Below are 12,490 nucleotides of genomic sequence, written 5' to 3'. Positions count from 1 at the left end.
TAATTCCTGGAGATGAGGCACAATGCAACTCTACAGTATTTCCTGTTAAAAAGGCGGCACCTAGCGCCGACTGGAGGATGGTAATGGACTTGCAGGGGGTTAATAAGAAATATCATTCCCAGAGCTCCATGTACCAGATCCACATACATTGCTGAACCAATTGAACCAGAAAACTCCTATTTTACAGTGATAGATTTAGCTAATGCTTTCTTTAGTATCCCAGTTCATCCGGATAGTCAGGGTGTGGTTTGGCTTTACTTTTCAGGGAAGGAAATGGACATACGCTAGGATGCCTCAAGGCTACTCGGAAAGTCCTACAATCTTTGCCCAGGCTATAACTAGGAATTTGGGAAAGTTTTAACCTCAGGAGGGAAGCCAAATGTTAGTTCTATGTAGATGATATTCTATTGGCTAATCCCACTCAGGAGGGATGTAAGAGGGATACAATCAAATTGTTAACCTTCCTGGCAGAACAGGGACACAAAGTGAGCAAAAAGAAACTTCAACTTTGGCAGAGCGAGGTGATTTACCTAGGACACGCTATAACTCAGGAAGGGCGAATGTTAAACTCATCCAGGAAAACTGCTATACTTGAAGCGCCAAAACCATTGAAAAAAATTTTTTTTGATGAAGAATGATGAGCTTTTTGGTAAGGATAGACTGCTGTAAAGCTTGGGTACTCATTATGTACTGCATAAGGGTAAATTAAGTGATCTTATCTATGGGAAGGCAATGGCAGCCCATGGTAAAATCATTTGGAACTCTGAGGAGGAAGAACAGGTTATGTTGTTGCTCTCTTCCCAAACAGTCTTAGCTTTTCATAAATATATCAGGGATGTTACCCAAATGGTAGAGAGTACATTTACATTTACATTTTAGTCATTTAGCAGACGCTCTTATCCAGAGCGACTTACAGGAGCAATTAGGGTTAAGTGCCTTGCTCAAGGGCACATTTACGTCATTTAGCAGACGCTCAAAATTGGTGCATTCACCCTATAGCCAGTGGGATAACCACTTTGCAATTTTTTTTGGGGGGTAGAAGGATTACTTTATCCTATCCCAGGGATATGACATTGGTCGTGGTTTAAAGATGATGTTTTTTTTTTTGGGTGGGCTATTAGAGATAACTGGGTTAATCACGAACATAGAGGTTTTTATTCTTTGTTGCTAGGCAGAATCTTGGTGACCTAAAAATGGACTTGTCATGTCCAACAATCAGTCTTCAGGTCAAGCCCGGGAGAGCCGGGGTAGAACAGAGGTTGAACTAAACATAAGTGTTTTTACAAGATAAGAGATTGTTTGTTGGATTACTAATTGATTCTGAACTGAATGAAAGTCAATTTAGTATGCCATAAAGACAAAGGAAGTGGGAGGAGCAATAAAGAAGCAAAAAGACAATCTCAAAAAATGAAAGGCATGGCAATTGGTTGATAAATAACCTAAGGGAATGTTTAGGAAGGTGGTAAAAAATTTACATAAGCAGAACTATGTGTCAAGAGGGGGGAAGAGGCTAATTGTATTAAAATAATATACGAAGGAGAGGACAAAATACTTTAAAAAAAAAAAAAAATTTAGATAGTCTAAAAAGAGAATGCAGTCAGAAATTGTTAGATTAATCTGAACATGTGTGAAGATAGTTTATTAACCACACCCGTATGTCAGAGGTTTTGTGCCCCCACAGGTGAACTAAAGGAGAAGGTGACCCACTATCTAACAAGGTGACTGGTGAGCATCCAGTCACTAGAAGGAAAACTGGAAGCAGGCCTGTTGGGAAGGGCCTATCAGGTTATGTTGGTCACCACCTTGGCCATTAGAATAGCAGAGAGAGGAACCTGGGTCCATGTTGCCCACTGCAAGAAGGTAAGACCACATACAAGCACCGCTTAGCACACGCAGAGTTGACGAGCAGAACTGGACCACAGGGTCCGGGGTTCTACCTCTGTCAACGAAGATCTCCCCTACCCAGACCTATCATCACTGTAGTGTGTTCCTAGGGTGTGAGTATGGGGGTGGTACCGAGCAGAAGGACTCAAGACAGGAGAGGGTTGGCGGTTTTGGGAATATGAGTGACCCTGAGCTGCATCATAGTCTCAGCAATAGTCGTGGTAGGTCAAAATCCACCACCACCTCGCACCAATTACGCTATGGCCTTACCATTATTAAGAAATAAAGGAAAGCGACCGACATACTGACCATCAAGGGCGAGTGATCTACAAAATAGGAGTCAGAGAGGGGGTGGGGAGTAAGATTCAAAATTAGGATTAGGGATCTTATCAGAGCGGATGAAGCAAGCAACAGGGGATTATAAGATCCCGTTGTATTTATGTTCAGCTCCCTCGGCAGATTGTTCCTGGGCTCAGGTATTTAGACATATTGGGGGACGGAGATATGAGACGGGGGGGGGGGCTGGACGTCCAGATGGAGGATAAGAAGGTATAACGACATCCCCACGGAGATAATAATAATAATGGTAGGAGATGGTAGTAACGATAGTAAAAGTCACTAAAGAGGACCTGAAAATAACTTACTGGGCTTGCGCGGACGTATACGGAAGGGATACTTGTCTAAAATTACATTTGATGGAGTCAAAAGATATAGAGGGAACAGGTACTGTCATTAATCCACTAACAGCAATAGACCGAGTAGATCAGTCAAGGGATGACGGAGTCAATTCGACTAACCCGTCCACTATGAAAGATTTTCTCCTCCAAGAATGGAACAATGGGGAAGTGGAGGGGGTCCCTGATGAGAATCTCTGGTTAAAGTGGATGAAATACACCGCTAGGGCCTTGGGGAGACCAATTGTTATGCATTCTCCATTGGGCGACCGACAATGTTGACCGCCCCCAATGCCAAAGGCAATGTTTCCCCTGTGTATTAGACCTGGGGTCCAATCAAAAAGAGCCAAATTGCACAGGGATTGGGCTGGCAAAATTGACATACTGGGCCAGCCCACCTAGATTCACTTTAACTCCTGGCGAATAACAGTGTTACAGACATAGAAATGGCACCCATAACTTGGGTGATTTTGATGGCTGTAAGGAGATAATGTGTGACTGATTTAGATAAGGAAGGGAGGAAAAAAAATTAGGAGCCTAACCATCCCTCTGACTGATGTGTGGTGGGCATGCACTAACAAAGGGAGCATTCAACAGACATTACCAGAGGGATGGGTGGGTACTTGTGCACCAGTATTGTTGGTCCAGCCTGTAAGAATTAGTCATCAAAGACCAGTGACAGGAAGAATAATTAGGAGAAAAAGAAATAAGTCAGGAAAGAAATAGCCCAATTTGGATAGATGGTATAGGCATCCCCAGGGGTGTTCCAGACGAATACAAAGCTATGAATCAAATATGAGAGAGTTTTACTACAACATTTTTCTGGTGGGTGACAATAAGCAAAAATATGGATTGGATTAATTATATCTATTACAACCAACAACGATTTATTGACCAGACTAGAGATGCAGTAAAGGGGATCTCTGAGCGATTATCCGCCATCCCGCTCATAACTTAGTAGAGGTTGGTTCTAGATCAGGCAGAAAGGGCCGGTGTCTATAGAAAGATAAACCATTGTTGCATATTTATCCCTAACAACACCACACTGGATGGGACAGTCACCAGAGCTCTTACAGAATTAACTGCACTAAGTGAAGGATGAACTGAACTCAGAAGTTAGTACATTGTGGATAGGGTGGTTTGATTAAATATTTGGTAAATGGAAAACCCTAGCAGCCACCATCTTAGGAGCGATCAGTGTTTGAATGGGTATTCTTGTATTATGTGGTTGTTGTCTTGTTCCTGTGTCCGAGGATTGGTGAGTCAGGCGTTGGTGAAATGCAGTATCTAAACAATGATGAGAGATGGACTGACTCCGGACTCTGACCAGGGGAATGTGAAAAACGATCCTCCAGGCTTGGTGGATGACGAGGGATTTGGACCCTGAAAGACCGCAATTGGATGAAATGTTTATTAGTTCTGATGTGATCTCTGAGATTAATCATGCTTGTAAAATACATTTATCCTGAATGTGGGAATATTTAGTCAAAGGGGTGGATTGTTAGATTAATTTGGATTTTAAGAATAATGACTAAAGAATTTCACCCCAAACACAGTATAAATGTTAGAATTATCATGTAGTGTCAACCCACTAACAGAGGCGGCGGTACTAACCATTCAAGGGGGAAGGTGGGAACTGTTTAAGAAAGCCACCTAAAGGTGGGAGGAGCATAGTGCCTTTGTTTGTCAGGAGGTATAAAATCGTCTGTTTGTGTCATTGGCAGGAGAGCTCTCCATGAATAAATATACCGATAATTACTTGTGGATTGTCACGACCGTCGTATGAAGGAGTGGACCAAAGCGCAGCGTTAGTTACGAAACATACTTGCTTTATTTAAATTAAAGCATACACACGAAAAAAACCAAAACAATAAACGACTCGTGGAAGTCCTCGGTGACACTGACCGAACACGGAACAAAAACCCACAAACACAAGGTGAAAACAGACAGTTTAAATATGGCTCCCAATCAGAGACAACCAGCGAACAGCTGACACTCGTTGCCTCTGATTGGGAGTCACTCAGGCAAACACAGAAATAGACAACCTAGAACACCCAACATAGAAACAGAACACATAAAACGAACACACCCTGGCTCAACATACAGAGTCCCGGAGCCAGAGCGTGAAAGTACCCCCTAAAGAGCAGAGACTCGACCGCGCCTCAACAAACCCCACACGGGGGAGGGCTGGGTGGGCATTCCCTCCTCGGAGGCGGCTCCGGCTCCGGGCTTGACCACCACCCTTCCATAATTCCCCGTAGCGCCCCTGGTCCGGGTCTGACCCCGCTGGCTGGATCTGGACTGGACATCGACGGAGCGGATTGCTTACGCTCCGTTGTGGAGCAGCTGACCGGTACCTGATCAGGCACCAGACTGACGACGCGCACCCTGGCTTGGCGTGAGGCAGGAACGGACCGGACCTGGCTGACGATCGCCCCCTGGCTTGTGCGTGGAGCAACACGGACCGGACGGGCTGACGATACGCACCCTGGCTTGGTGCGTGGAGCGGAACGGGCCTCACCGACTGACGACTCGCACCCGCGGCTGGTGCGTGAGCAGCGACGGGCGGACCGGGCTGACGATCGCACCCCAGGCTTGGTGCGTGGAGCGAACGGGCCTCACGGACTGACACTCGCACCCCTGGCTTGGTGCGTGGAGCAGCGGCAGGCCTTACCAGGCTGACGACTCGCACCCCGGGCTTGGTGCGAGTAGCAGGCTGCACGGCTGAACCAGGCTGACTTTATCGCACCCTGGCGTGCGAGTGGCAGGAAACGGGCTGGACCAGGCTGACGACGTACACCGTGAGGCTTGGTGCGTGGAGCAGGAACAGGCCGGGCTGGGCTGGCGACGCACACCGTAGGCTTGGTGCGTGGAGCAGGGACAGGCCGGGCTGGGCTGGCCACGTACACCGTAGGCTTGGTGCGTGGAGCAGGGACAGGCCGGCTGGCTGGCGACCGCACACCGTGGGCTTGGGTGCGTGGGGACAGGGACAGGCCGGGCTGGGCTGGCGACGCACACACCCTAGGCTTGGTGCGTGGAGCAGGGACAGGCCGGGCTGGGCTGGCGACGCACACGCAGTAGGCTTGGTGCGTGGAGCAGGAACAGGCCGGGCTGGGCTGGCAGACGCACCGTAGGCTTGGTGCGTGGGCAGGAACAGGCCGGGTTGGGCTGGCGACGCACACCGTAGGCCGCGTGCGTGGGAGCAGGGACAGGCCGGGCTGGGCTGGCGACGCACACCGTAGGCTTGGTGCGTGGAGCAGGGACAGGCCGGGCTGGCTGTCGACGCACACCGTAGGCTTGGTGCAGTGGAGCAGGGACAGGCCGGGCTGGCTGGCGACGCACCCCGTGGCTTGGTGCGTGGAGCAGAACAGACCGGACCGTACTGGGAACACACACCACTGGCCTCAAACGGGGGATCAGGAACGGGCCGGACCGGACTGGCAATACACCTCAGTACCTCTCGCCGTGCCTCTACAACTCCTTCCTCCTCTCGCCAATAGCTCCCGTAACCCGGTGGCCTTCTCTCCTCGTCTCCCATTACGCCCTGTGACAGCCTCCTGCTGCCCAGTCGCCCAAGCCGTGTGCCCCCCCTAAACATTTTCTGGGGTTGCCTCTCGTCCATCTGACGACGACACTGCTGACGCCGCTGCTCCTCTCTCGCCAGGGCCTTAATCCTACCCCAAGGTCCCTTGCCCCCGAGCATGTCCTCCCAGGACCACGATTTGCCCACCGAGCCACGCCGCCTCTCCATCTCCTTTCCTGGCACTTCCTCCCATGTCCAGTCTGCCTGCTCCTGGACACGCTGCTAGGTCCTTTTTATGGTGGGTTTTTCTGTCACGACCGTCGTATGAAGGAGTGGACCAAAGCGCAGCGTTAGTTGCGAACATACTTGCTTTATTTAAATTAAAGCATACACACGAAAAACCAAAACAATAAACGACTCGTGAAGTCCTCGGTGACACTGACCGAACACGGAACAAAAACCCACAAACACAAGGTAGAAAACAGACAGTTTAAATATGGCCCCAATCAGAGACAACTAGCGAACAGCTGACACTCGTGCCTCTGATTGGGAGTCCTCAGGCAAACACAGAAATAGACAACCTAGAACACCCAACATAGAAACAGAACACATAAACGAACACACCCTGGCTCAACATACAGAGTCCCGGAGCCAGAGCGTGACATGGATTGTGGACCTTGAATCATTGATGATTAAAACCAGAGCTTTACAACCTCTGGTAATGATTCAAGCTTAGGTTGAATTAGAGATAGAAATTCACATGACAGCTTCCCATCTCTCCACCAGTGAAGACCATCGTGGCTGAGTTGCCCATCTCTCAACTAGTGAAGCCTGTCATGTTTGAGCTGCCCATCTCTTCACCAGTGGAGCCCATCATGGTTGAGCTTCCCATCTCTCCACCAGTGAAGCCCATCATGGTTGAGCTTCCCATCTCTCCACCAGTGAAGCCCATCGTGGCTGAGCTGCCCATCTCTCCACTAGTGAAGCCTGTCATGTTTGAGCTGCCCATTTCTTCACCAGTGGAGCCCATCGTGGATGAACGGCCCATCTCTACAGTGGTAGCTGAGTCTCTTCAGAGATTTGAGGTAGGCTAATCCTGGTTTGCCCCACTACCGCAGAAAAATAAGCAGCTGAAGGGTCTGAAACAGCAACATAAAAAAAGACAAAAAGACATGGAAACTTCAGTTTTCCACAGACCAAAACTACTCCACCTCCTCCCTGCCTATCGGATTATTTCCCTCCACCACAGGGGAGGCCAAGGGCACAGGTTTCTTTCAATTCACCTCCACCACAGGGATGCCAAAGGTCACAGGATTGCTTTAATTCACCTCCACCACAGGGATGCCAAGGCGCACAGGATTTCTTCCCTCCACATCCAATGGAGCCCATCGTGGTTGAACGGCCCATCTCTCCACCAGTGGAGCCCATCGTGGCTGAGCTGCCCATCTCTCCACCAGTGAAGCCCATCATGGTTGAGCTTCCCATCTCTCCACCAGTGAAGCCCATCGTGGCTGAGCTGCCCATCTCTCCACCAGTGAAGCCCATCGTGGCTGAGCTGCCCATCTCTCCACTAGTGAAGCCTGTCATGTTTGAGCTGCCCATCTCTTCACCAGTGGAGCCCATCATGGTTGAGCTTCCCATCTCTCCACCAGTGAAGCCCATCATGGTTGAGCTTCCCATCTCTCCACCAGTGAAGCCCATCGTGGCTGAGCTGCCCATCTCTCCACTAGTGAAGCCTGTCATGTTTGAGCTGCCCATCTCTTCACTAGTGGAGCCCATAGTGGTTGAACGGCCCATCTCTCCAGTGGTAGCTGAGTCTCTTCAGAGATTTGAGGTAGGCTACTCACTCCAAACAGTCCCTTTTAATTTGTACATCATAGTCCTATTTTAACTGCAATCAGCAATTCTCATGTTTATATTGCTTGTTTATGTCCTTTCCCGGTTTGCCCCACTACCGCAGAAAAATAAGCAGCTGAAGGGTCTGAAACAGCAACATAAAAAAAGACAGAAAGACATGGAAACTTCAGTTGCACAGGCCAAAACTACTCCACCTCCTCCCTGCCTATCGGATTATTCCTCCACCACAGGAGGCCAAGGGGCACAGGATTTCTTCAATTCACCTCCACCACAGGGATGCCAAGGGCACAGGATTGCTTTAATTCACCTCCACCACAGGGATGCCAAGGGGCACAGGATTTATTTCATTCACCTCCACCACAGGGATGCCAAAGGCCACAGGATTTCTTCAATTCACCTCCACCACAGGAAGCCAAGGGGCACAGGATTTCTTCAATTCACCTCCACCACAGGGATGCCAAAGGGCAAAGGATTTCTTCAAATCACCTCCACCACAGGGATGCCAAGGGCGCACAGGATTTCTTCCCTCCACTCCAGTGGAGCCCATACGTGGTTGAACGCCCATCTCTCCAGTGGTAGCTGAGTCTCTTCAGAGAGATTTGGCGTGAGGCTACTGTCACGCTCTGGTTCGGGACGTTGTTATAGAACCAGGGTGTGTTTGTATTATAGGTGTTGTGTGGGTTAGGTTGGGTATAGGGTGTGTTCGTTTTGTTGTGTGCTGTTTGGTTGGGGTGTCTAGGTGGTTGTCTTCCTTGTTTGTATTCATGTGACTCCCAATCGGAGGTAACGAGTGACAGCTGTCGGCTCGTTATCTCTGATTGGGAGCCATATTTAAACTGTGTGGTTTCACCTTGTATTTGGTGGGTTTTTGTTCCTTTTGGTCAGTGTACCGTAGGACTTCACTTTCGTCATTTGTTTGTTGTTTTCGTGGTTGCTTTTATTTAAATAAAGTCATCATGTTCACTCCACGCGCTGCGTATTGGTCCGTTTCCTCAGACGATCGTGACAGAAAAACCCACCATAAGGACCAAGCGGCGTGTCAAGCGGCAACAGGATCCACCCACACAGGATTTATATCCACCCATAAAGGATTCATGGACATGGGAGGAGATTCTGGATGGTAAGGGGCCTTGGGCACAACCGGGAGAATATCGCGTCCTCGTGAAGAGCTGGAGGCGCTCAGCCGAGGCGATATGAGGAGGCAGCACGGAGGCAAGACTGAAGCCTGTGGGTACTACCCAAGAATTTCTTGGGGGGGCTAAGAGGGAGTGTGGCGAGTCAGGTAGGGACCTGCGCCTACTCCCTGGACTGACCGTGGAGAGCGAGAGATGCGGGCAGACACCGTGGTCGCAGTTGAGCGCATGGTGTCTCCTGTACGCAGGCATAGCCCGGTTCGGTACAGTCCAGCTCCACGTATCGGCCGGGCCAGATTGAGTGTTGAGCCGGGATGTCATGAAGCCGGTCCCACGCAGCTGGTCACCAGTGCGTCTCCTCGGGCGCGTACATGGCACCAGCCTTGCGCATGTGTTCCCGGTTCGCCCACAGGCCGTGCGGGTTATTACCACCTCCCCGTACTGGTCGAGCGACGGGGGAGCATCAACCCAGGAAGGTTGGGCAGGCTCAGTGCTCAAGGGAGCCAGTACGCCTGCACGGTCCGGTATTTCCGGTACCACCTCCTCGCTCAGCCCAGTACCACCAGTACTTACACCACGCACCAGGTTTCCAGTGCGTCTCAGCGCCCTGTTCTCCTCCACGCACTGGCTCTATGGTGCGTGTCTCAGCCCCTTACCACCAGTGCATACACCACGCACCAAGCCTCCTGTGTGTCCCCAGAGTCCTGTGCGTCCTGTTGCTGCTTCCCGCACTAGCCCCTGAGATGCGTGTCCTCAGCCCGGTACCCCTCAGTTCCGGCACCACGCATCAGGCCTACGGTGCGTCCCCGGGTCCAGCATGCCCTGTTGCTTCTCCCGCACTAGCCCTGAGATGCGTGTCCTCAGCCCGTACCTCCTGTTCCGGCACCACGCACCAGGCCTACGATGCGCCTCAGACCGGCCAGAGTCTGCCGTCTGCCAACGGGGCCTGAACTGTCCGTCTGCCCAACGCCGTCTGAACTGCCCGTCTGCCCAGCGGCGCCTGAACTGCCCGTCTGCCCCAACGCCCGTCTGAACTGTCCGTCTGCCAGCGCCGCAGGGAACTGCCCGTCTGTACTGAGCCTGCGAAGCCGCCCGTCTGCGCCCATGAGCCTTCAGAGCCGTCCACGGGCCGGGCGCTAGAGCTCTCCATCAGACAGGATCAGCCAGAGCCTTCCACCAGACAGGAGCAGCCTAGGCCTTCCGCTGAACAGGATCAGCCGAGCCCTTCCGCCCAGACAGGATCGCCAGAGCCTTCCGCCAGACAGGAGCAGCCAGAGCCTTCCGCCAGACAGGATCAGCCAGAGCCTTCCGCCAGACAGGATCAGCCAGAGCCTTCCCGCCAGACAGGATCAGCAGCCTTCCGCCAGACAGGTCAGCCGGCCTTCCGCCAGACAGGATCAGCCAGAGCCTTCCCTCCAGACAGGATCAGCCAGAGCCTTCCGCCAGCCAGGATCCGCCAGAGCCGTCCAGCCAGGATCCGCCAGAGCCGCTCCACCGGATCCACCCAGAGCCAGCCAGCCAGGATCCGCCATTCAGTCGGTGCTGCCCCTCAGTCGGTGCTGCCCCTTGTCAGGTACTGCCCCTTAGCCCAGTGCTGCCCCCTTGCCGGTGCTGCCCTCTAGCCCGGTGCTGCCCCCTTAGTCGAGCTGCCCCTTTATCCAGGTGGGTTAGTTTTGGAGGGTGGTCAGTGGGAGGAGGCTAGTGAAGCAGTTTGTGACTGTGGTGGGGTGGGGATCACGACCGGCCGGCCCACCGTGCACAGACGCCCACCCAGACCCTCCTAGTCTTTATGTTGGTGCGCCGGGGTTCTTGCACCTTTAGGGGGTACTGTCACGCTCTCTGGTTCGGGACGTTGTTATAGAACCAGGGTGTGTTTGTATTGTTGGGTGTTGTGTGGGTTAGGTTGGGTATAGGGTGTGTTCGTTTTGTTGTGTGCTGTTTGGTTGGGGTGTCTAGGTGGTTGTCTTCCTTGTTTATATTCATGTGACTCCCAATCGGAGGTAACGAGTGACAGCTGTCGGCTCGTTATCTCTGATTGGGAGCCATATTTAAACTGTGTGGTTTCACCTTGTATTTGGTGGGTTTTTGTTCCTTTTGGTCAGTGTACCGTAGGACTTCACTTTCGTCATTTGTTTGTTGTTTTCTTGGTTGCTTTTTATTTAAATAAAGTCATCATGTTCACTCCACGCGCTGCGTATTGGTCCGTTCCTCAGACGATCGTGACAGCTACTCACTCCAAACTGTCCCTTTTAATTTGTACATCACGGTCGTAATTTAACTGCAATCAGCAAGTCTCACGTTTATATGTTTTTTTTTTACTTTAGCTTATTTAGTAAATATTTTCTTAACACATATTTTCTTAAAACGTAATTGTTGGTTCAGGGCTTGTGAGCAAGCATTTCAATAAAGGTCAACACCTGTTGTATTCGGTGCATTTGACAAATACAATTAATAGATTTTATTTTATTTGTTTATGTCCTTTCCCAAATTGCCCCACCACACGCGGAAAAATAAGCCACTGAAGGATCTAACACAGCGCCATAAAAAAAGACAGAAAGACATAGAAACTTCAGTTCCACAGGCCAGACCTACTCCACCTCCTCCCTGCCCTATCGGATTATTTCCCTTCACCTCCACCACAGAGATGCCAGGGGCCCAGGATTTCTTCAATTCACCTCCACCACGGTGCCAATGGCCAAAGGATTTCTTCAATTCACCTCCACCAACAGGGATGCCAAAGGGCAGCATGATTTCTTCAATTCACCTCCCACCACAGGGATGCCAAAGGGCCCAGGATTTCGTCAATTAACCTCCACCACAGGGGATGCCAAAGGCCAAGGATTTCTTAAATTCACCTCCACCACAGGGATGCCAAGGGCACAGCATTGCTTTAATTCACACCTCCACCACAGGGATACCAAGGGGCACAGGATTTATTCAATTCACCCTCCACCACAGGGATGCCAAGCCCAGGATTTCTTCCCCTCCACATCCAATGGAGCCCATCGTGGTTGAACGCCCCATCTCTCCACCAGTGGAGCCCATCGTGGCTGAGCTGCCCATCTCTCCACCAGTGAAGCCCATCATGGTTGAGCTTCCCGTCTCTCCACCAGTGGACCCATCGTGGCTGAGCTGCCCATCTCTCCACCAGTGAAGCCCATCGTGGGCTGAGCTGTTCCCATCTCTCCACTAGTGAAGCCTGTCATGTTTGAGCTGCCCATCTCTCCCTCATCCAGTGAGGCCCATCATGGTTGAGCTTCCATCTCTCACCAGTGAAGCCCATCATGGTTGAGCTTCCCATCTCTCCACCAGTGAAGCCCATCGTGGCTGAGCTGCCCATCTCTCCACTAGTGAAGCCTGTCATGTTTGAGCTGCCCATCTCTTCAATAGTGGAGCCCATCGTGGTTGAACGGCCCATC

Source organism: Coregonus clupeaformis, unplaced genomic scaffold, assembly GCF_020615455.1.
Source record: "Coregonus clupeaformis isolate EN_2021a unplaced genomic scaffold, ASM2061545v1 scaf2965, whole genome shotgun sequence".
Taxonomy (NCBI): domain Eukaryota; kingdom Metazoa; phylum Chordata; class Actinopteri; order Salmoniformes; family Salmonidae; genus Coregonus; species Coregonus clupeaformis.
This window is presented reverse-complemented; position numbering follows the sequence as displayed.